The sequence below is a fragment of the Emys orbicularis genome, chromosome 2, assembly GCF_028017835.1.
Source record: "Emys orbicularis isolate rEmyOrb1 chromosome 2, rEmyOrb1.hap1, whole genome shotgun sequence".
Taxonomy (NCBI): domain Eukaryota; kingdom Metazoa; phylum Chordata; order Testudines; family Emydidae; genus Emys; species Emys orbicularis.
In genome coordinates this window covers 148,007,884-148,032,307 of record NC_088684.1, presented here as the reverse complement: position 1 = coordinate 148,032,307, position 24,424 = coordinate 148,007,884, and the positions used below count along the sequence as shown (strand labels likewise).

The window sequence follows — 24,424 nt, the reverse complement described above, 5'->3', positions numbered from 1 at the left end:
TTTAGCTGAGGTGTTCTTGGTGCAGCCAAGGGTGGGGGCCATGGGGAATACAGGCATAAAAGTGGTTACTAGTCACTTTTGAACCTCCCCCTACCCTGGAGCCACCATGTGCTCCACCTAGATCCCTGGAGTAAATTAAAGCAGCCTGAGAACTACTGTAACTTCCACTGTCTACTATCAGTCCCAAGGAACCATTCTGGAAATCAGGAATATCCAGAGCATTGGGAGAACATGGCAACTTTATATGTCCCAAGGATCCCAGTTACAGTAGCTTTAGAAGTGCTTAGTGCCAGTAAATTATCACAAAACTGCTGTCATACTGTTTGAAGTGGTTCACAACTAGAAGACAATCCAAACTGGCTCACAACTGGAAGACAATCCAAACTGGTGGTGTGTTCTATAATTAAATTCACAAAGTCAGTAACAAATGTGAACTCATGGATCACGATAACAGCCTTACCATGGAGTCACAGACAGTCCCCATAGGCTCTGTAGTCCATCTTGCCACCCAGACAAACTGGACTTGGTGTTAAATGGTCACTTACACCAAAAACCACACCACTTTCAGGTTCACACCACTTCCAGCCCCTAGAAACCAGACACTTACCACAGATCAACTGGTACCCTAGATCTTACACCAAAGACAATGCCTGTAGCCAATCCTGTAATAAATTATCTAAAGGTTTGTTAATTAGGAAAAGGGAATAAGAGTTATTTACAGGTGAAAGCAAACAAACACACACACATATGAGTTATCATCTAAATCCTAAGAGTGACACCGTTGTAGTGATCTGTTAATTCAAAGTGTCTTTCAGGGCAAACCCAGAGGAACTCTACCTCAGTTTAGAGCAGGGGTCGGCAACGTTCGGCACACGGCTTGCCAGGGTAAGCACCCTAGCGGGCTGGGCCAGTTTACTTACCTGCTGACACGGCAGGTTCGGCCGATCGCGGCCCCCAGTGGCCGCGGTTCGCTGTCCCGGGCCAATGGGGGTGGCGGGAAGCCGCGGCCAGCACATCCCTCGGCCCGCGCCGCTTCCTGCCACCCCCATTGGACCGGGACAGCGAACCGCAGCGAGTGGGGGCCGCGATCAGCCGAACCTGCCGCGTCAGCAGGTAAATAAACTGGCCCGGCCCGCTAGGGTGCTTACCCTGGCGAGCCGCGTGCTGAACGTTGCCGACCCCTGGTTTAGAGTCTCTGGACCTGTCAGAGGTCAAATAGCAAAGAGAAAGAGAACATTTTCCTGTGACTTTGTTTTATTTCCTTCATTCAGCTTCCAAGTTTACAGGACGAACTTTCTTGCACATAGTATTTCCCAGGTGTGATAGGGCCATTAACCAATCCTTTTTATTGCGATGTTCCTTGGTGGCCCATCTGATTTTGATAGTCCTTCTGGATGGGTGACAGGGACAGTTCCTATGACTGGGTTCACAAGTTTGGAGCAAACATTTTCAAAATTATAAAGCAAAGATTACATATTTTCTTATAGCATGGAATATAGACATTACAATGAAATTAGTGCATGCAACAATTTGCAAGCATTTCATAGAGTCTAAACACTAAATACATTCTTATAAGACTAATACCTATTTTGAGCAAAACTAACATACAGGTGTACTGGTCTGGTCTCCAGCTATACGTTTGTCAATTCTTAGCTAATGCCTGCAGTCTTGGCAACAATTGACACCTGGTTTGCCAACATCACAGCTGCCCCATTGCAGGTCTGGATGTGGCCCTCTTAAAGTGCAGACATTGTGGAAGAGGGTGTGTGAAGAGAACTTGCTTTTGGGAGTGCATAAAGATGCATGCTATCCTTGTCTTTCTTTTTTTTTTCTCAGTCTGTGCACTTCCAGCAATGACACTATTCTCATAGCACCAAATTTTGACAGCACCTATTCTACAAACAGCTTTAAATATACTTTGAAATGGTGCTTGAAGAGAGTAGTACAGACAGTAGTAAAACATCAATGTGTGGACTATCCCAGATTATTACCCCTAACCAATGCTTTAAATTATGGGAGAAATTACAAAAAAAGTAGCAATAGGCCATATTTGATGTTGAGTGTGTGTGCCACTCTCATTGTAGTCAGCAGGATTCTCTCTTTTATTATAATTCATAAAAATAAAAAATCTGAGGGCAGAAATTTCTCTAATAATTGTAAATGGTTTTGAATGTATTTAAATATCCATGGCATAGCACAGTATACCAAGCTTTAGAAGCACTTTCAATTACATAATTTTAATACACCACTTTATTTGAAAAAGATGTCTCATTTGGAGGTTAAATAACAAAACAGATTAGCTACAATCAGTGTACCTACAGTGTCTTTTTAGACTCATCCTTAAATATATATATATATATATATATATATATATATATATATATTTACTGGTCAGTAAGAAGTGTAAAAATCTCTCATTCTATCCCAAGTTGGTCTCGATATTTTACTTCCTATGAAATAAAGAAATACACATGAACTTTAGACTTTGGATTTTAACTATATCTGAGATATAGATAAAATATAGAAGTTTTACCAGAAGAAAGTAAATACCAAAAGGTAGGAGACATTAGGGTTCAGATGGAAGCAAATTATATATATATTGAGGGGGCAGAACCTTCAGTGGTTTTCCCACTTTAGAAATCTTGCTCCTTGCTGACAGTTGGACTATAACTATATTTCATAAACCATAAAGCTCCCAAGTTGCTGGAAATAAATTGATTTTGTGAAAATATGCGATACACAGGTTTTCAATATGGGTCCTGAATAGCCTGTCCCTAAAGTAGTTATTTCCATTTACACCCCTGACCTGCTGGTGTCTTTGGTGGAGATGTAGTTTTTCATGTACTTGAAAAGCCACAGATCTGTTTCCATCCCTCTTAATTTAATATAAACTGCACATGCTTCTATCAGTAAGGACTTTCATTTTTATACTTCTTCGATTTCATGACACCAATGGTTCTATATTTCACAGCATAGGGAGCAGAATGAAATTACACTGCTCTCAGACTTCAGAAATATCTGGTTTATGTGATTCAGGACCTCCACACAAAGAAGAGGTCAGTCTCAATATTTCCGTAAATGGCTCTTTCTGGAGGAGTCTATATGATAAGTCTGACAAAGTGCATGATTTGTTTTGTGTATGTTTGGGTGTGGAGTAGAGCAGAATATTTCCCCCCACTTCTGCAAGCTACGTGAGAGTGGTACAATGCAATTTCATAATCAAATATACAATTAAAGATAGTAGAATGATATTATGGTTTTGACATTATCTAAGTGAGGCAGCTCTAAGTAAGAGTTGCCAAACCATCTTGAAATCCACCCTCTTACATCTTCATGTTGCAGCCTCTCTCAAGGGGAGTTCAGCCTCTTAATAATCATGGGTCTGATTCTGCTCTGTTACAGCGGTATCACTAAGAGCAGCAATTGGCCTCATTTGTGTATATGTTGCAATAACTCACCACTACTATACTTAGTCTGAGTTAGACTCTAGCCATTGAAACTTACACTATCTTAATTTGATGGGGCTTTCACCTAAGAAATTAATATTTGGATTTAGTATTTTAAAACCATTTCTTCATTATGTACTTTGGGGTAAAGTTATACCCAAGGTTCCCTATTGTAATCAGTTCACTATAAGATAGTTGTTCCTATTGTTTTAATGCATAAATACTTAGCGATTTTCTGCACCTGCTCCAGCTCCTCCAACTTCTGTTGTTAATTGTCTTATTAGCTGCCTATTTTTTTAAGTAGATCTGCTGCTGTATGATGATATTGACGTACTGTGACCAAAGTTAAGTCACAGGAATAGATTGCACAATACTACAGTGCTTCCCCTCATCCCACCCCCCATATATGGTAAGAAATTACTCTGAAAGAATGATCCACATGGCATCTTCTGGCTACTTGTGTTTATAAACAATAGAGGGTGAGTTTCTGTCAGTGGAAGTAGTTAAAAGTACAGTAGATGTTAACACACAGTTTGTCCAAACAATATTAGTTTATTACAGTATCAACAACACATGTTTAAAAGAGTCATTACAGTCTTCTTTGGCTGTGAGGCTGTAATAACTGAAATAATAATGATGATGGCTTGTTACTTGAATAGAATGATAACCTCTGGCACACTGACAGAGAACACATAATCACAGCTCATCCAGGCTCTTGCTTGTGCCTTAGACAGTACTACTGTCAAATTGAATGAAAGAAAATCTCAAATTTATTAAAAAAAAAGTCTGGTCTGGCTTGGTGATCTATAGTAGCAGCCATTTCATGGGTGAATCCATAAGGTATTTCAGCTCCTTTTCTTTGTGCAGGCCAGCAGAAGATAGGGCATTGGGGCACAGAGCCCCGAAAGGGTAGAGAGGCAGATGGCATCTCATATAACTCTCTATAGGAATCTCCTGTAGTGGGTGTATGTAGGGTTGCCAACTTTCTAACTGCACAAAATGGAACACCCTAGCCCCGCCCCTTCCCCGAGGCCCTGCCCCCTTCTCTGCCTCTTCCCTGAGGCCCCGCTCCCACTCACTACATTCCTCCTCCCTCAGTGGGTTGCTCTGCCCCACCTTCACTCACTTTCACTGGGATGGGGCAGAGGGTTGGGGTATGGGAGGGCTCTAACTGGGGGGTGCGGGCTCTGTGATGGGGCCAGAAATAAGGGGTTCAGGGTGTCAGAGAGGGATTCAGGCTGGGGCAGGTAGTTGGGGTGCGGGAGGGTGGGAGGGCTCTGGCTGGGGGTGTGGGCTCTGGGGTGGGGTTGGCAATGAGGGGTTGGAGGGGGCTCTAGGCTGGGGTGTGTGGCCGAGGGATTTGGAATGTGGGAAGGGGCTCTGGGTTGAGTCAGGGGGTTGGGGTGTGGGAGGGGGTATGGGCTCCAGGCTGGGAGGGTGGGGTCGGGGATGAGGGGTTTGGGGTGCAGGAGGGGGCTCTGGGTTTGGGGGGGCTCAGGGCTGGGGCAGGGAGTTGGGGCTTGGGATGGGCCATGGGCTTACCTCGGGCAGCTCCCAGTCAGTGGCACAGCAGGGCTAAGGCAGGCATCATACCTGTCCTGGCACCGCTCTGCACCCCGGAAGTGGCCGGCAGGTGTGGCTCCAAGTGGGGGAGCCAGTAGGCTCTGCACGGTGCACTCACCTGCAGGCATTGCCCCCCCAGCTCTCATTGGACGTGGTTTCTGGCCATTGAGAGTGCGGAGCTGGTGCTTGGGGTGGGGGCAGCGCGTGAAGTCCCATGGCTCCCCTGCCTAGCAGCCGGACTTGCTGGCTGATTCCAGGGTGCAGAGCGGTGCTAGGACAGGTAGGGACTAGCCTGCCTTAGACCTGCAGCACTGCTGACCGGACTTTTAACAGTCCGGTTGGCGGTGCTGACTGGAGCCACCAGGGTCCCTTTTCGACCAGGCATTCTGGTTGAAAACCGGACACCTGGCAACCCTAGGTGTATGCGGTGAAACTAATGGATTCCAGACAGAACTGCATCTAATCCACTATTGATGGGAATGTTGTAATGTAGGGCCCTAGATTGAACGGGTAGGAGTGGTAGAGGGTGGGTTCACAGGTCCTCTTGAGCATTGGGGCACCAAAGGGGGCTTGGATGACTCAGGTGAAAACAAACACATCAAAAATAGAGAAATAAAAGCAGGTGCTACATCTGAGATTTTCTGAGTATGCATAGTAAGCCAAAAAAAGGAAAAAGAAAAAAAAGAAAAGAAACCATTGGCTATGAGTGAAGTGTGTTACGTGGGCAGTTATTGCATTTTGGGTTTTAAAACCAATCAAGTCTTGTTTGCTCCCTCAAGATGAAGGCTGAAATAATCCCATATAAAATTTTTGGTCCATACGAGGCCATTCCTTCTTGCTGTTCAACGGGAGAATTTTTTATCAGTCTATATTTGATCTCTTCACTTTGGTATCTGGTTAGCCAGAACTCACCCAGATGCGGGTATGGCTCTGTGTACTTTGGCTGAGTACCACATCTGTTGGGAAAACTATGAATTTTTACAGTAAAATTACCGAATATCAGAGTATCAGATTAGAGCCAATTCAGCCCCTTCCTTTTGACCTCTCTGTAGCTTGTTTAGCTGTGGCTAAATAAGAGGATGAAATCTATGGGCCATGAGGTCTTAGTGTTACTTACGAGTATGAGTTATAGAGGAGATATAAGAAAATACTAAAGTTTTTGGTCGTAAATTAGAGTTAAATTAAGTACCTTACAAGAAAAAAATCCATGCTTCAGTATGAGGCTGCCTTATTTCAGTGGCTGTGGAGGGGGAGTTTGCCGAACACCTTAATTCAGTGTTCACAGTTCACTTATGATGGCTGATCCTACTTACACTGAACTCAATAGAAAAACTTCTGTACACTTCATTGAGATCCTGATTGGCCCATAAACTGTCCCCTTGTTATACATATTTTGTGTGTGTGTGTGTGTGTGTGTGTGTGTGTGTGTGTGTGTGTGTGTGTGTGTGTGTGTGTGTGAGAGAGAGAGAGAGAGAGAGAGAATACTTGATTCTTTATAATGTTCTGTTCTTAACAGCAATCTGACAAACTGAAAGATCCCACTGTTCTGTCCCCACTGTTGCTGCACTACTCTCAAATGAGGGTTTTGTTGATAAAGGGAAATGGTAGTTAGGTAAAAAATGTGTATTAGTTCCCCTACAAAAGGACTCTTACAGCTTGCAGTATGATGCACATACCAAAGTCTAAGTTCCTTATTACAAAAAGGTGGGATCACAGTTCAGCAGATTGCCAGGTTGAGGGCTTCTCAGTATGCAAATGTTAACCCAGAATTTGCTAAAATTAATACATTTTGACCACTTTCATATTTAAAAAAACCAGACCACTGCTTGTATGAAATATTTTTTCTCAATGTAAAAATGTAATGAGATGTCTCCATTGCAATGTCTTCTCTCCCCAGTAGACCAGTTGTTTGCTAATTGAAATGAATAAGACCATTGATTATTAAAAGGTTTGCCTAATATTTTCAGCTCTTTCTTGTCTTGTAATCCTTGCACAGGGGCCATGCTAATCTTCTCTGTATCTTTCCAATGTTAGTATATGTGCTTTGACAGGCAAATACATGGCTCTTAAGGTACTAACTGCTTGTGGCCGATGCTTCAGCAAGACAAAAGGACACTATGCACAAGTACCTATTAGTATGAGGTTTCCAACCTTTACCTGCTACTGTGCAATGTAATCTGCTATATTTTATGCAAAAGAGTAACTGATAGAATTATCTTTCAAAATATACTTTAATGTTTGCAAGGGAAACAAATAGATAACCTTCTTCCATTCATGGTTTAAAAAAATCTAAGGCAGCTTTGATGTTCAAAAGTTAAAGAAAAGTTAACTATTTATGTCCTGTCAACTGTTGCCTGGGTATCTGCATATACATTTTAAGAGTTATATTAATTTAGGGTTTATTAGTGTGTTGGGAGATATTAAAAATGTTGCTGTGAAACAGTATTCTTCATATATGCGGACATGTTTAAAATTCTATTAAACATCATAAATTGTTTAGAGTCAAAGAGTAGGCTTCATATTTTTTTTTCTTTTGAAGTCAATTGATGGTTTTAAAACTGCTTTATTTGTTCCAACTTGGGGGGGAAATCTTATAGATTTCAAATTTTCCACCTCACTTCACAACAAAAATATGACGTTAAATTTCTAATACCAATATTTATGGAAACAAATGAAGTTCTATTGGCCTATCAGTGTAAGAGTAGACGGAGCCCTCATATTAAAGATAAAAAATAGAGAAGTATATCAAGCAATTTATATTACTAACTTAGCCCCCCAATTCAGCAAGCTATCCCAGTAATTTACACATACACTTTAAGCACATACTTAAAGCTCATTGATTTTAATTGAGCTTAAACATGTGCCACGTTTCACTCCTGTGTATAGGGATGGACTTAAGCATGTGCTTTAAGTGCATTACTGAATCAGGGCCTGTAGTTGGATCTGTGCAGCTGTAAGGGTCTGGTCATATGGATCAGACTGAAAGTTCGTAGCTTTAGGGCCTGATCCCATTTTCGTCAAAACTCCCATTCACTGTGATGGGAGCAAGATTGGGCCCTTATCTCCGAAAGATACTTTAGGAAGTGTAATCTCTACATATTGACACATTTAACTAATCGTTCTTTTACCCCACACCATTTTATGGTGAATACTCCCTTTCATCCTTGTCTCTCACCTTGGTCTTTTTTGCAGCTTGTTTATCATATATCCTTTCCCCCCCATTTTCTATTTATGACACTTTCTTATCTGCCAGAGTAGTTTGTTCCTGGATATGTATAAGACCGCCGAGCAGAGGAGGCAGGTTTGTAGAAATTTTGGTGGTGCCCAGAACCCACCCCCCCAAACTCCACCCCCCACCTGCCTAAGGCTCTGGGAGGGAGTTTGGGTGGGGGGAGGAGGTCTGGAGTACAGGCGCTGGGCTGGGGCAGGGGATTGGGGTGCAGTAGGGGTGAAGGGTGCAGGCTCTGGGAGGGAGTTTGGGTGCAGAAGGGGTGAGAGGAGGGAGGGAGTTTGGGTGGGGGAGGGTGTCTGGGGTGCAGGCTCTGGGATGGCGTTTGGGTGCTGGGTTCAGGCTCCGGGCTGGTACAGCAGGTGGGGGTGCAGGATGGGGTGAGGGGTGCAGGCTCTGGGCTGGGGCAGGGTGTGTGTGTGTGCAGGAGGGGGTGAGGGGTGCATGCTCTGGGAGGGAGTTTGGGGATGGGAGGGGGTGCAGAAGGAGGGGGTGCAGGCTCTGGGAGGGAGTTTGGGGGTGACAGGGATTGCAGAGGCAGGGGGTGCCGGGGTGAGGGCTGTGGGGTGTGACTGTGAATGAGGGGTTTGGGGCCTTGGAGAGGCTCAGGGCTAGGGCAGAGGGTTGGGGTGCAGGGGGTGAGGGATCTGGCTGGGGGTGAGGGCTCTGGGGTGGGGCAGGGCTGGGGATGAGTTTGGGGTGCAGGCAGGCTGGGCCGGGGCTGGGGCCAGAGAGGAGGACTCCCCTCAGCCCTCTCCCCGTTGGCAGCAGTGAGCTCTGGGGGAGGGGAGGGGCCCTCTCTCCCCCCCGGCAGCACACTCACCCCGCACCACTGTCACTGCACGTGCTCATAGGGCCCTCTCAGGTCCAGAAAGCCCTCTTGCCTCCCCTGTGGTGGGTGCCAGGGGCTGCCATCACATGTGCTCCTCCTCCACTGCTGCTGCCCCTCACTGTCGCCTCATTGGGGGTGGGGGATGGGGCTGCCCCTTGTCCAGTGTGGGGCAGGAGCAGTGACTGTGGGCAGGGGGGCCCCCTGTGCTGGTGGAGGGTCCCGCCGGAAAAAAGAAGGGACCTCCGAGGCAGAAGGGCAGGGGCAGGACAGCCTGCTCAGGCATTAGTATTTGGGGGGCACTAGGACCCTGCAGCGGCAGTTGATGTCAGGAGCTAGAAGAGCGGCGTCAGCATTGAGCTGCAGGGGAGAGGCAGGGATGGGGAGGCACACAGGGACAGCAAGTGGGGGCCGGGGGACACTCGTGGGATGTGTGTGGTGGGGTGGCAGGCGGGGCCGGGGGAGAGACCCGGCTTCAAACATTGGTGCAGTCGGGCCCCCAGACCCTGAATATTGCTGGAGCCCGGGCACCATGGGCCCATATAACTCGCCGCCCCTGCCGCCGAGGAAAGACTTTTGTGAGAAATAGTGGGCACTCTGTCAATTTAGTGATGTATGTATATATAGAGGATATTTATAGCTAATCTGATTCTGACTAGACCTGTGCAAAGCCCATCCATTTCTCTTTACAGGGGGTTGTGTAAACATGTCAATTTTGGTCCACCTGGGTTCATAGCTTCATGTTACATGTTAAGTTTTAAGTTAAACAAACTCAGAATCTCAATCAAAACTCATTGCAAACTACCCATTTACACCTTTTGTGTACAAAACCAATTTCCTGATACTCAGAGGTGCAGTACTAGCAGCTCCCAATGATCTCAAATGGAATTGAGATCAGCATCTCTGCAAAACAGGCTACTTGCAAACCACCATTTGACCCATGTTTGATCAAACATTTCATAATCTGAAGTGAACCTTTTGTCAAACATAGGTTTCCAGTTGTTCTGGTGAGTATCATGTTTTGGGGGTTTCTTTGTGAACACTTTGATGGCTCTAATCCTAATATGTCTTTTTTATTTTTACCACTCGTGTAACTCCACTGAATTCAATGAATTAAGCACCTGTTTTCTTGTTTTCAATTCTCTTATAACACCAAGCATGGTGTTGCAGGCACGCTCTGCCTTAATCTCAAAGTTGTGACCGCCTGCTCCGAGAAAGGGAGCCTGTGTCCTAAACTCGGTGTCAGCCTCTAAACAGTTAAATAGAAATACCAAACTCAGAATTGGTCTGTCTGTGCCTTTACACAAACTTACAACTTCAAAGGCAAACGCTTAGTTGCAGCACTTCAAGGCAAGGTGGTTAACTAGGCCTAAGGTTCTTGGCTAGCACTGAGGATTTACACCTCTGCCACAGTCCCTATCCAACGCTGCCCCTGGGCAGCAGCAGGCAAGCCTTCTTAATTGGCTTGCTGGCTCCTGGCCGGTGCTGGTTCCTCCTGGCCCTTCTAGGCCTCTGGAAGACTGTCTTGTTGGTAGTTTAACCTGAATGGGTTTTCCTTGAGCAGAGGGGTGTCAGGGCACTGATGCCTCCAGCTGGGGGCAGAGAAGGCCTCATAGACCCTGTCACATCATCTCTTTATACAGTATGTTTACACAATAGGCTCAGAATTCTAGGCTCATGTTCTTACGATTTTTCATGGTAACAGTTAATGGTTATGCCTGGAATTTATCTAAGACATCACAAGTGTACCCTCCCTCCCAGGTAGAATCTTGTAAATTAAATCATGTTTAACTGTATTCAATTATTTTAGGCTGAAGGGTTGGGGGGGGGGGAGGCTTTTTTTTTTTTTTTTTTACCATTGATTTAAAATTGGGGTGGAGGATGTGTCCTTGTCACTGTGAAGATTCAATTCTGGTGCAGACATAATTAAACTAAAAATGAAACTCAGTCAAGCCCATTGCATTTTTCCTTGTTTTGGGTCAAAACCATAATACTCCATTAGTTTTTATATTATTTTGAACTATATAGTCCATATATATTTCTTCCTTCAACCTGTAGTGAGAGGAAAAGAGTCACTCAGAATGGGCTTGGATTTATTGCAGAGGTTCAGAAAAAAACCCACAAAGCTTTTGCCAAACAAGGCGGAGTTTAGGGTTTGCAAAACACACAACCACACCCACACCATATCCCAGGAGAATTAACATGGTTTGTAGTTAGTAAGGGTCACATATCTTAGGGTTACCATACGTCCGGATTTTCCCGGACATGTCCGGCTTTTTGGGCCTCAAATCCCCGTCCGGGGGGAAATCCCAAAAAGCCGAACATGTCCGGGAAAATAGGGAGGGGCCGGCGCCGCTGGGTGCTGGGCCGGGGGCCGGGCCGGGGCCGGGGGTGCTGGCCCGGGGCCAGGGGTGCTGGCCCGGGGGCCGGGGGTGCTGGCCCGGGGCCGGGGGTGCTGGGCCGGAGCCGGGGCCCGGGCCGGGGCCGGCGGTGCTGGGCCGGGGGCCGGGGCCGGGGGCGCTGGGCCGGCAGTGCTGGGCCGGGGGCCGGGCCGGGGGCCGGCGGTGCTGGCCTGGGGGTGCTCGGCCGGGGGCTGGCCCGGGGGTGCTCGGCCGGGGGCTGGCCCGGGGCCAGCATCCCAGGGCCCGAGCCGAGCCAGGCTGGAGACGCCGGGGCCGGCCACCGGAGGGAGCCGCTCGGTTGGGGGGGTCAGTCTGGGCCGCGCCTCCTCCCCCCACCCCTCCCCAGCTTACCTGCTGCCTGCTTCAGGCTTCCCACGAATCAAATGTTCGCGGGAAGCAGAGGAGGGGGCGGAGTTGGGGCGGGGACTTTGGGGAAGGGGTGGAGTTGGGGTGGGGGCGTGGGCGGGGCCCAGTGGAGTGTCCTCTTTTTTGGACACTCAAAATATGGTAACCCTAACATATCTCTACTTGTAATTAAGTAGGCTGGCCCTTCATTGTTGCAGAAGAGCGGAGGAAGAATACAAGTTGTACTCTTCCCCCTTTGTATACCTGGGTGGAGGCCAGATTGGCCTTCCTGTAAGGGAATCTAGCAGCCTTCTGCACTGACTGGTGGACAAAAGCTATCATGGACACAGGAAGTACATGATGCTCTCTTTCGAAGTGTATATCAATAGCTGCTGCAGCACACACTCCAGCTCTCCTGGTGACCTTTTGTCTTCCTCTGTCACAATACCTTCAGGAGCTGCTGCCTATGTGCTGCACACATGATCCTGTTTTAGTGTCCAATTTATCATAACAAATTCACTTGCTTTTCCTGTAGTAGTAACTGGAAACTCTGTCACCTTGGAGACTTCCCTAGCTGCACGTGATAGAGACCTACCTGGATTTTTATGATATATTGAGTTGTCTTTAATTTTTATTTCCGCAGATAAAAATATTAATAGATTCTGTATCTTAAAAAAACAAATGCAGGATCCCACATTACCTTCCACTTAAGTGAGTGTTGGATAGGAGAACCCAGTAGTTCCAAGCTGAAGAAGGGCTAAGAAAGGGTGTAGTGCCAACCTCATGTGTTCTCAGTTTCCCCTAGCACCAAAAGAAATCCCTCTGTGTGTGCTGCATGGGATTTTGAAGGTCAAGGATGGAGATGCAAGTGTGTGCGGGGGATTGATTTATGCTGTATTTTCCCCTTCTTAGGCAGCACATTTCCAGGTGACTGAGTTCATAGAGCTCGAAGCAGTGGTAACTCAGATTGTATGCCCGTCCACATTCTTTGGGGATGATTTGCCATAGGGTGGCCTATCCAATGGTGAAATGGATCCTGTAGGAGTCTTGCTTCCAGGGGAAGGGTTTCCAGTGGAAGGTCTCCAAATAGAGTTCCCTTCCTTATGTATCCTCATGATCTATAGGGTTGCGAAGCAGAACACCCTCTCTCCTCTGTGGGCCCCCAAGCCTTCTCCGCACCTGAGGAGAGAATACTAAGGGAACTCTGCAATGTGAACCTAGCCAGCTTTCTGATCCTGACGCCCATGTCCTTCCATAGAAATCTGCAGGGAGGAAAAAATTGGTTCCTCCTTTTTATTGACAGTAGGGACTAATTAAAGCAATTTTTCAAATTAAAGTACTTTCTGATCTGATCACATGATTGCAGGAACTGGGCCCCCAGGAACAGGCATATAGTGCTTATGCCATAGTCCAGTCCTCGTTCAGTGTGTGTGCTTTACACGCAGAGCTCCCCGTCTGCAGATAAACTGCATCCTGGGCCTATTAATCCTAGCTAAAATCTGATTTTATGTAGGCCTGTAATAAACACAAGGTAGTATAATGAATTTCTGCACTCCTAACATTGTCAGAATGCTTTCTGTCAACTGCAATGCTACCACAGTAAAGAAAATGCTTTTTAAATGTTAGCATTGCTTTCAGTTTGCTTTAGCTCTTGAAGCCTCACCAAATCAAGGCTTAGGAGAGATGACGTGAAGTTTACATCAGTTAAATAAACTAATTTCATCTGGATTAAGGAAATATGATTGAAACTATAAATTCTCAAAATAAATGTATCACTCCATTTAGACAGTGCAGAAGAACATCATTCCACTTGGTGTGTAACCCGCTAAGTGCCAAATTGGTGGTTGAGAGCTGTAGGAGATACAAATAAAATAAAATAAAATAAAAATGTACATTAAATATATGGAGGTAAAATATGAACACATATGTTCAAAGGGTTAACCAGAGAAGAAGAGACTGATGGCACCCAGCAAAACAATTTCACCGTTTGCTGTGAGATACCACAGTGACGAGGGCAGAAGAAGAATTTAGATAATATTAGATTGCAGATAGAATATTCAGAATACAGAATACTCTTTGCATTTTCTACTTTAGTTTGAAATATTTTCAAAAGGAGCTTAGTCCAAAATATACACTTTAAAATAGCTGAGAACCAACCAATATATTCACCAGGAATGTATACATATCTATTTTTTAAACCTGAAAAGATTTGAGCACTTTTGTACTGTTGTTCTTAATAGATTTCTGTCTAGGTTTTTTTTTACCTCTTCCTGAAGAGCAGCAGTTGATTCCAAGGAAAGGGAATTATTTCTAAGCCTGAATCTCAGAACTCATGGGAATGTGGAATTAGCAAGATGTGTGAATGCCTTGAGCATTAAGCTTCTCAGATTCTGTAACCCGGTGGCACTGAGGTTCAGTTTTATTGTTGTACTGTCAATGAGAGAAGGTACTGTTGTAGCCCTCTAGCACGTTATCATTTAAAGTCTATTTTTAACAAGTTTCATCATGGCAGATTTGCACTAAAATCAGCTTGGAGAATTTAAAGGAAGTACTTTAGAAGCATTTATGCTGGTGAGGGGGAGGCAGACGGAGGGGTGAGAGTGTGTGTTTTTTCTTCCTCCTCTAATGTTCATGTCAGAGGATAGCCTCACCAAGAAAATAATAATAATAACATCCCCCAAATGGCTCTGCTCCTGTTAAACCCAGTGTCGTCACCGTAACTGTCCAGCCACTGCTCCCCTCGGTGAGCAGTTTACAAAGTAGAAAGAGACTGTACACATGAGAGAACCCTCACTACCCTCAGTGTTCCTCCTGAACACATGAGCAGCAGGCATGAATCTTATGTTTTAACAACCCTCAGATATTTTAAACTACAATAAAAATTATCCACGGAGCTCTTAATGTATATTGAATTTTCAATGCTGTGGCCAGGAGCTCCAGAGGGGAAAGCGCTCTTTATTCCTTCTATTAGTGAAAAGGGGGAAGTGCTGCCATGGAGAACTTCATTTGCATAGGCTACCTACCCACCCACAATTCCTCTAGTGACACTGGGGGACTCACCCTAACTAGACATAGACTTGGATTTGGTGCTGTGGGGGAGGGTGAGAATGGAGACCACATGTTCAAAGAGAGAAAAAAGCTCTTACCTTGTAGCAAAGAACTCATTTCCAGACAGTCAGATCCTAAGTGCTCTTGGTTCCCCTCCAGCGGGTACTCTGTGATGAGAGGTGATATAGAGGTCAGCAGCAAAACTAAGTGGAATTTGGTGAGATACCTGTTACAGTCCTGGCTAAGTTCCACTGGAAGATGGCCACCAGTTTATTTTAATTGGATCCCCCCCTTTGGATCACATGCACTTCCACACCAGCTGCATCTGGGCAGTGTCTAGTTTCTAACTCTGGGCCTCTATGGCACATGCTGAGTGCAGACCTGTTTGGCCCCTTTCCTTGCAAGGTAGGAATCTGCACTCCAGCTGCGCTATGCTGAATCCTTACCACCTAAGCCTCTCCAGCTGCTTATGTACATTCCTCCAGAGTCCAACTCTGTGGATGCTCTGGATTAGTTTAACTCTTCAGGGACACATGGCAGGTAATGTTAGAAACACGGGCTTTGCACAGGAGTTTCTAAAACCACAGTAACTTTATTTTCAGAACATACAAGTGTTACAGATCATTAGGTAAAACAACTCCTCAGAACCTCTGCTCACCCCTTCTTGTGAGTCCTTGGACCCAGTCTGCAGATAAGGGCGACAGGTACCTCCTAACCTCTGCCGCCTGCAGTACTTGTATTGTCAGTCAGTAAACAATCAGTGAGAGAGAGCACTAAGAACAGGATCTTGCCCTTAAATAAATCCCCTCTGTCATATGACTCACTGGCGAACTGCAGCATCTTGGTCAAGTGGCTATTGTTCCAACCCTTTAGAGACAAACTGGGAGAATCAGTTTCCTTTAGCATGGCCACTCTCTTTAACATACCCATTGTTCTGACAGTAACCTTGACAACTGTTGTATTACTCACTTTAGGGAGGCATCAGGCATTACAACAATCTGTCTGTGATTTAGAATCATAAAAATATAGGGCTGGAAGGGACCCCATGTGCTGAAGAAGGATCAGCGTTAAGTAGACCATCCCTGACAGATATGTGTCTAACCTGTTCTTAAAAACCTCTCTGGTGCTTAACTACACTTATAGTTAGAAAGTTTTTCCTAATATCTAACCTACATCTCCCTTGCTGCACATTAAGCCTATTACTTCTTGTCCTACCTTCAGTTGACATGGAGAACAAATGATCACCAACCTCTTTATAGCAGCTCATAACATATCTAAAGACTGATATCAGGTCCCACTTCAGTCTTCTTTTCTCAAGACTAAACATGCTCAGATTTTTTTTTTTAACTTTTCCTCATAGGTCAGGTTTTCTAAACCTTTTACTATTTGTGTAGCTCTCAAGTGGACTCTCTCCAATTTGTCCAGATCTTTCTCAAAGTGCCGCACCTCTGAACTGGACACAGTATTTCAGCTAAGGCTTCACCAGTGCAGAGTAGTGTAGAGTGTCTTACGTACAATACTTCTGTTAATACACCCCAGATTGATATTAGCCTTTGTTTTCAACTGCATCACACTTTTGATTTATATTCGGTTTGTGATCCACTCTAATCTCGAGATCCTTTGGTGCAGTATAACTGGGTAGCCAGTTATTCTCCATTTCTGTTTGTGCATTTGATGTTTTTCCCTAAGTGTAGTACTTTGCATTTGTCTTTATTGCATTTTACCTTGTTGATTTCAGACCAATTCTCCAATTTCTCAAGGCTAGTTTGAATTCTAATCTTGTCCTCCAAAGTGCTGGCAATCCCTCCCATCTTGTTGTCATCCACAAATGTTATAAGCGTACTGTCCATTCCATTATCGAAGTAATTAATGGAAATATTGAATAGTACCAGCTCCAGGACAGAACCCTGCAGAACCCCAGTCTGACTGCAAACCATTGATAACTACTCTATGAGTACAGTCTGTCAACCAGTTTTTCACCCACCTCATAGTAATTTCACCTAGACCACATTTCCCTACTTTGTTTATGATGTAGATAGCCTAACATTGCATTGGCTCCCTTTGTAGCATTCATGAATGATATTACTCACCACCAACTGCATGTATACACAGAGGTGCAGGATGCATCTGTTTCTGCTGAGCCCTCTATCTACCATAGTCACAGAAAGTGCACAAATATCAATGAACAACACCACATCTGGTTTGTAGCTGAGTTCTGACTTTGCACTATGGTGAGTGATGCTTCTTTGCTATGGCTTGTTGCTAGTATGCAGTGATCAACTTGTCCCCTTTGATGCAGCCTTACCTTTCATGGCTGTTGTGTGCTCTTGTTATCTCTTCACCTCTTGCACTTGTTCTGAACACTGTGTTAAGGAGGATTAGCTGCACACAGCACCCCACCTATTATTTGCACTGCAGTAGCACTCATTGTATGAGATACTGCACATATGTATAGGAAGATACACTCGGTAGCCCCAAGAGCTTAAACTCTTAAAGAAAAAATCTCTGTGCAGATAGGGAGAGTTGGACCCTTGCAAGCTGTACTCAGTTATTCTAAGGAAAAAGATAAAAGATTTGGCCATCCAGAAATGCACAGAAGAATATTAAGCCTGTGTCACAAGACTTGTGTCACTATATAAGTGACTGTAAAAACAGCATTATGGAATTTACTTGGCATGTGGTAGCTCAGTGATTTCCAGATCATACTTTTTTCCACCTCATTCTCAGCCAACTCACTTCAAACTCAAGTAAAATTGGATTCTTTTCTTCTTATATCACCATAAATAATGATGGTCTGTGAACATATTGTCTTCAGATTATATCCTCAGAGGCATCTCTGTAAACCTTTTACCTTCAGTGGATTTATACAGTGATGTTTGGAACTGAGTAACCAATTCTATTGATGCAGAAGGAGGACTAGAATGCAGGTCACTCTCTCTTAGCTCTCTTCTCAGCTCTGAAGGTCTAAAAGGATTAAAAATAATAAGGGTTTATTTTTGTTACTAAAGCCAGCAAATAGAGCTCTGAATACACACACAGAGCAGGTCTTTTGATTGAGACAGGGCTGTTTTTATAGTCATTTTACAAAATAGAAACAGCATTTTAAACAACAGTGGGTCAAAGAAAATAAAACATACCAGCATGGCTTAAAGGTCAGAATGATAGTCTAAAATGAGCATCCTGCCTCTTCACTATTTTTTGTCACAACATGAATGTTCTCCTAATTGTAGTTTAAAAATTTACTTGTTTTATTTATGTAACTATTTTGTGGTGGCTGATAAAATATGCATCATTTTACCTGAGAAGAGAGAACAGCTCTATACATTTTGAGGTAGCTTCTTAAAAGCAGTGTACCCTAGGAAAAGAATCGTTTAGAAAAAAGCTATTATACTGTGTGACTTAAATACATACATTATATATATATATATATATATATATATATATATATATATATATGATTTCACAGCTATAAAAGAGAGCTGTGAAATCATTCTTATGTACAAAATTTAACCCTTAATTTTACAGTATTGTTCACACCTCTATCTGTTTCAACTTACTTCTCTTTGTATTCCCACCTGCCTTTTCTATACTGATCCTGGGCTTGATGCTACCAGTGGGTGAATAGCTTGACTTACATGAGTAGCTTCACTGAGTTCGGTGGGACTACTCCGTGCAGTAATAACTGTTTGCAAGATTGGGCCTTCAGAATGCTGCTCTGGTCAATGAGCTACACTCATTGGACAATCTGCTGCCTGTGTTTCAGTAAGGCATTTGATACAGTTACACATATGAAATTATTATTCAAATTGGATTAATATGAGAATTGAAAGGTGGAGAAGGAACTGCTTAAATGGGTGACTGCAACAGGTCATGCTGAATGGTGAACTGTCAGGCTGGGGAGAGGTTACTAGTGGAGTTCCTCAGGGATCAGTCTTGTGACCAGTCTTATTTAACATATTCATTAATTACCTTGGCACAAAATGTGCGAGTGTGCTAATAAAATTTGTGGATGACACAAAATTGGGAGGTATTGCCCATACAGAGGAGGACCAGAATATCATACAAGAAAATTTGGGTGACCTTCAAAACTGGAGTTATAGAAATGGGATGAAATTTAATAGTGCAAAGTGCAAGATCATGCACTTAGGGACTAAAAACAATATTTTTTTGCTATAAACTGGAGATGTATCAGTTGGAACTGACAGAGGAGGAGAAAGACCTGTGTGTATTGTTCGATCACAAGATGACTATGACCTGCCCATGTGATGTGGCTGTGAAAAAGTCTAATACGATCCTAGGATGCATCAAGCGTGGTATTTCCAATAGAGATATGGAAGTGTTATTACCATTATATAAAAATCAGTCTTGAGACCTTAACTGGAATACTGTGTGCAGTTCTGGTCTCCTATGTTAAAGGAAGATGATTTCAAACTGGAACATGTGCAGAGAAGGGCTACTAGGATGATCAGAGAAATGGGAAATCTGCCTTATTAGAGGGGACTTATGAAGCTTGGCTTGTTTAGCTTAAAAAATGAAGGCTGAGGGGAGATATGATTGCTCTTTATAAATAAATCATACGAATAAATACCAGGGAATGAGAGGAGTTATTTAAGTTAGTTTGCACAAGAACAAATGGATATAAACTGGCTATCAACAAGTTTAGGCTTGAAATTAGATGAAAGTTTCTAACCATCAGAGGAGTGAAGTTCTGGACCAGTCTTCCAAGGGGAGTACCAGGGGCAAAAAACATAACTTGTTTCAAGACTCAGATTGATAAATTTATGGAGGGGGTGGTATGTTGAGATTGCCTACAATGGCATATGACTCATCTGCAACTGCTATTAGCAAGTATCTTCAGTGACCAGAGATGGGAATCTGGAAGGGGAGGGCTCTGAGTTACTACAGAGAATTCTTTCCCAGGAGTCTGGCTGGTGGGTCTCACCCACATGCTCAGGGTCCAGCTGATTACCATATCTGGGGACTGGAAGGAATTTTCCTCCAGGTCAGATTGGCAGAGATCCCAGGAAGAATGGGGGTTGCCTTCCCGTGCAGCATGGGGCACTGATCACTGGTTGGTTTAATCTAGGGGAAATGGTGGATTCTCTGTATGGTGAAGTCTTTAAATCAAGGTCAAGTTCCTTTATTAAAAACATGTGGATTTTTATATATGGTATAACAGTGGTTGTCAATCTTTGGCACGCAGCCCATCAGGGTAATCCGCTGGCGGGCCGCAAGACATTCTGTTTACGTTGACCGTCCACAGGCATGGCCCCCCACAGCTCCCAGTGGCCGTGGTTCACCGTTTCTGGCCAATGGGAACTGTGGGAAGCGGCACGGTGGTATAAGATTAGTGATTTCTTTATCACCATGGTTAGCATTAAAACTCCACAAGTTACTCACTGCTGACTTCAATTTGTGGGATTTGGATATGACTTGCTTCCTGGTGGCTACAATAAAATTTAAAACAGCACTTGTGCAATCTTGAGCACCTGTGAGTGAACCACCTGAGACTGTGCAGGCATACCCTAATTCTAGGCTCAGCCAATGTGACTGTGGCAATTTTGGTTGGAGCATCCTTATTCTCCTTCCCACTGCCCAGGTGAATGTGAGAAACTGAAGTGCCAGTTGAGAAGGACAGTGCATGATGTGAGTATTAATGTAGAATGTTAATGTCCTGGCTGGGGGGGTTGGAAGTGACATAACTGTTGTACTAGAACTGCTTATAGGTGTGAGTACTGTATGCACAATGTGGAAGCAGCCCGGGAGAATGAGATTTTAAAAGAAACTTATGGAAAGCCTGACAAGTATGCTTTGTTTTTGGTGAAAGGATTATTTTCTATGGAAAATTACAACTCCTCCCAAAAACTTCTCCAGCTTTTCCCAGGAATATTAGTGAAGCTGGGTATATTCCGAGATGCAGAGTTTTGGAAGTGATTGAAGTGAGTAATAATATGAAAGCCCAAGTTAATACTTTGAGAGACCGAATCAAACTGTCCTGCAGTTTTCATGCTAATGATACAACTAATGCACTTACAATTACTAAATTCAAGAAAAGCATTTGATTCTCCTGGTTTAGTATCATGTGTGTTTAGCTTTAAATTTGGTGTTTTGGGGCGCAGTCGCCATGACTTTGAGGACAACAGTAGTCAGTTGACTACCAGGACCAACTGCTATAGCAAGCAAAATTCTGGAGATGAGCAAAACCAACTCAGAGTGAGAACCAAGTGTCACTTCAGCTTTACTCAAGGTTCTTCATTCTTCCCTTTCCTTTCTTCCTTTGTGTTTCTTTCCCCCAGTAGCCTGAAGGCACATGGAGTACTACAACAACTTATTTGAGTGGCTATTTGTGCTAATATTCTATTAACATAAATGTGCCACAGTTACTAGGTCTCCATGATGAGTTGCAGAGCAGAATATGATGAAATGGTTCTGAAAACAGCCAAGCACTTCTTTCAGCTATGCTCAGGAGCAATACAGGTTTCTCCCTACCACTTTAGCCTTGCTTTTTGTTCCCTTCTCCCATGCTAGTTCCTTGTAGCTTTATTTAATATACAGTACAGATAGAGAGAATCGACTACAATGATTTCAGATAGAATGTTTGTCATTTGTGATTGAATAATAGAACTCATTTATATAGAGATTAAGAAATTAGATAATGAAAAATGCTATTATCTATGCATTAGAAAAACTTTGTTCATTATATAATTTAGAAATTAGCTTCTTGATTTAATTACCATAAAATATTGTTTTATTGCGTCTCTACTTTATGAAGCTTTAAACATCTAGATCAAGAACAATCAAATTGTATTTATGCCTTTAAATCTGGCTTTTTTTCCAGTCTATTACTTGTAAATATATATTTTTTTTAAATCTTGCATTTCTCTATTGTAGGATTCATATAGTTTTTAAGCCAATGTTAATTTGCACATTACACTTGATGTCTGCTGAACTGACAATACTTTATGTTTATCTCCTCAGTAAACAGATTAATTAGCTTCCAATGGGGCTTATTTAGGAGTGATTGTCTACGGTCTGTTTTATCTTTTGCACTGAAGAAAGCCATGGAAGTTAGGGGTTTTCACATTTCTCTCAATGTTTTTAATTTTGTTTACTGGCATATTTGAAAATAATAATTTGTGGTATTCAAATAGTACTTTCAATATCCAAAGCACTTTGCAAGTATTAAGTAAAAAATCCCAAGTGATATAGGTCAGTAAATATCCACATTTTTTACAAAAAGACTGTGGAACAGAGGCTCCAGCTTAAGGTTTGGGCTCATCTCCTTATGTCTCAATTCAAATCAATCACCTCTGCCTCTGAATCAATTTTAAATTTAGCAATATTGTGGATCTTGAAATTAGTTGCTGTTTGCTGCAGATCCCAGGAAATGGGCAACATTCATCCTTGCTTGGGCTATCTCCCTGCTTAGTTTACTTTGACAGACATACTCCCAGTGTCCTTTTAACTTACATTTCTATTGGCTTGACAGACTTTATCTGTTTGGAGTGTTCTTCCTTGCCACACTTGTGACATTATTTTTTCCGGAGGGAACTCAGCCCTCTTGAGGCATTTTAATTTTTTAATGAAGGTTACTTTTTTTTTTTTTTTTAACCTGGCAAATAGTTTTGCTTCTAATTCTTGCACTGTGCTTCAACTTTCTTAATGTATTCCTTGCATTTTTATTAGCTCAATGTGCCTTGCCATTTGCACAATCTTTTCCATAGTTATCTTGGACATCAGCTGTATTTTTTTCTGAAAGTTATTTGTTTAAAATCCTGACAGCTAGACAATATCATGTCTGTCTTTTCTGTCACAATTACCTGCTTGATCGTCGACAGCTCTTTTTTTAAAGGCTTCTGTGCATTCTTTAGGACTCTGAACTCGCAGATAAAAGCACATGCACATTCATGTGATACATTTCTCTTTAAATGAATATTTGGCTACTGAGTGAATTGGCATATACTGGAGCTACATTTGACCAATCACTTTCCTTTATTGAAGAAGAAAATTTAATTTTGTTTACATTTGAAATAGTTTAGTGTAGAGCTATATCAGCCAGTATCCTCACTGGGCTATTTTAGACACACAAATGAGGTAGACATTACAGCCAATTTAAATAAATTATCCACCCCACTGTCTACAAGGTAATATGGGAGAATGATGTAAGAAATTATTAAATATATTTCCCAGGAAAGGATAAAGAAACTCAGGGTCAGGTAAAAAATGGAAATTGGTGTTATGCAGTAGAACTAGGGATGTTGTTTCCAGGAACTCTGAAAGAAGTGGCAAAGAAATGAGTAATAGGGATTAAACTGGAAACACTCTTTAGAAGCAGGATAAAGGAATATTTTAGGAGACACTCTTATCAGCATACCAGTAACATGGATTTACAAAAGGAAAAATATGGCCAAGGGTGAATTTTGTCTGAGTTACCGTGTGTAAAAGATCCAATTTGGGATGATGGTGGTTGTGTGGTGCATGTGAGCAAGGAGGTAACTCTGGCACAAATTACAAGGAGTCAGAGAAAATGTCCTTTTTTATCATTTTATCTTTGATTACACAACAGAATAGCATTATTGATCGTGCTAAGGTCTACATATCCATCACAATGGGTTCTTTAGCCTGCTTGCAGCTTGAGGCAGAACCTGAACTGTCATCATTAGCAGCCGGGGATGCTGTGCCTCTTGAAGTTTCCTCCAGGTTTCTCTGCCTCCCTGGTGGCCTTCGGCTCAGCCAAGCCTCCCTGTTGCAGAGTTTATCTGAGGGAAAACTCCAAACTTCATTTCTAATGTTTAGATTAATTCAGCTCAATAACATGTCTGTCTGATTCCCAGCCATGTCCCAGGACTGCTTTTGATTTGGGAGGAGAATGACCCCTCAGCTCCACTTCCTGTTCGGAGGCATTTGCCACAGCTGCTGCCCATGCAGACTGCAGAAAGGGAGCCAGGCCATGAAAAGTCAGAGGCAAAAGGGAAGGGTCTGTGTCTTCTGCTTCACCACTTAGAGAGTGTCTTATAGGGGAGCTGTACTGAGCCCAATAACTTGTATATTTGACTAAAGTATAACTTGTGTTTGGCTAAATAATATCTTCCAGAAAAGCAATTTGACTGACTTCAGCTTCCAGCCATGCGTTCTTGAACACTTAAGTACCTAGTATTTTCTCCCTCTGAGGATACTTGTAGGTTGTAATCAGTCACCTCTCAATCTTCTTTTGATAAACTTAATAGATTGAGATCTTGAATTTTCTTATTATGAGAAATTTTTTCCAGCCCTTGAATCATTTTTGTGATTCTCTTCTACACTCTGTACATTTTTAACATCCTTGTTAAAATCTTGACACCAAAACTGTACTCAATGTCATTGTGACCAATTCTACCTCCCTACTCCTATAAAACTACCTCCCTACTCCTATTCATTACCCTCTTGTTTATACATCCAAGGATCCCATTGACCCTCTTTGCTAGAGCTGTGTGAATACGTGCTTTTTTTTTGGTTTGCTGGCCAAACTGAAAATAAAAAAAATCTTTTTGAACTGACTTGAAACAAAAACATTTTGGTTTTC

The 24,424-nt window shown here is 43.1% G+C and overlaps 1 pseudogene; it reads right to left on the bottom strand.

Moving 5' to 3' along the window:
- Positions 1–6,964: 6,964 nt before the first annotated feature.
- On the bottom strand, positions 6,965–7,064 carry LOC135875331 (U6 spliceosomal RNA; annotated as a pseudogene).
- Between the last annotated feature and the right edge of the window lie 17,360 nt (positions 7,065–24,424).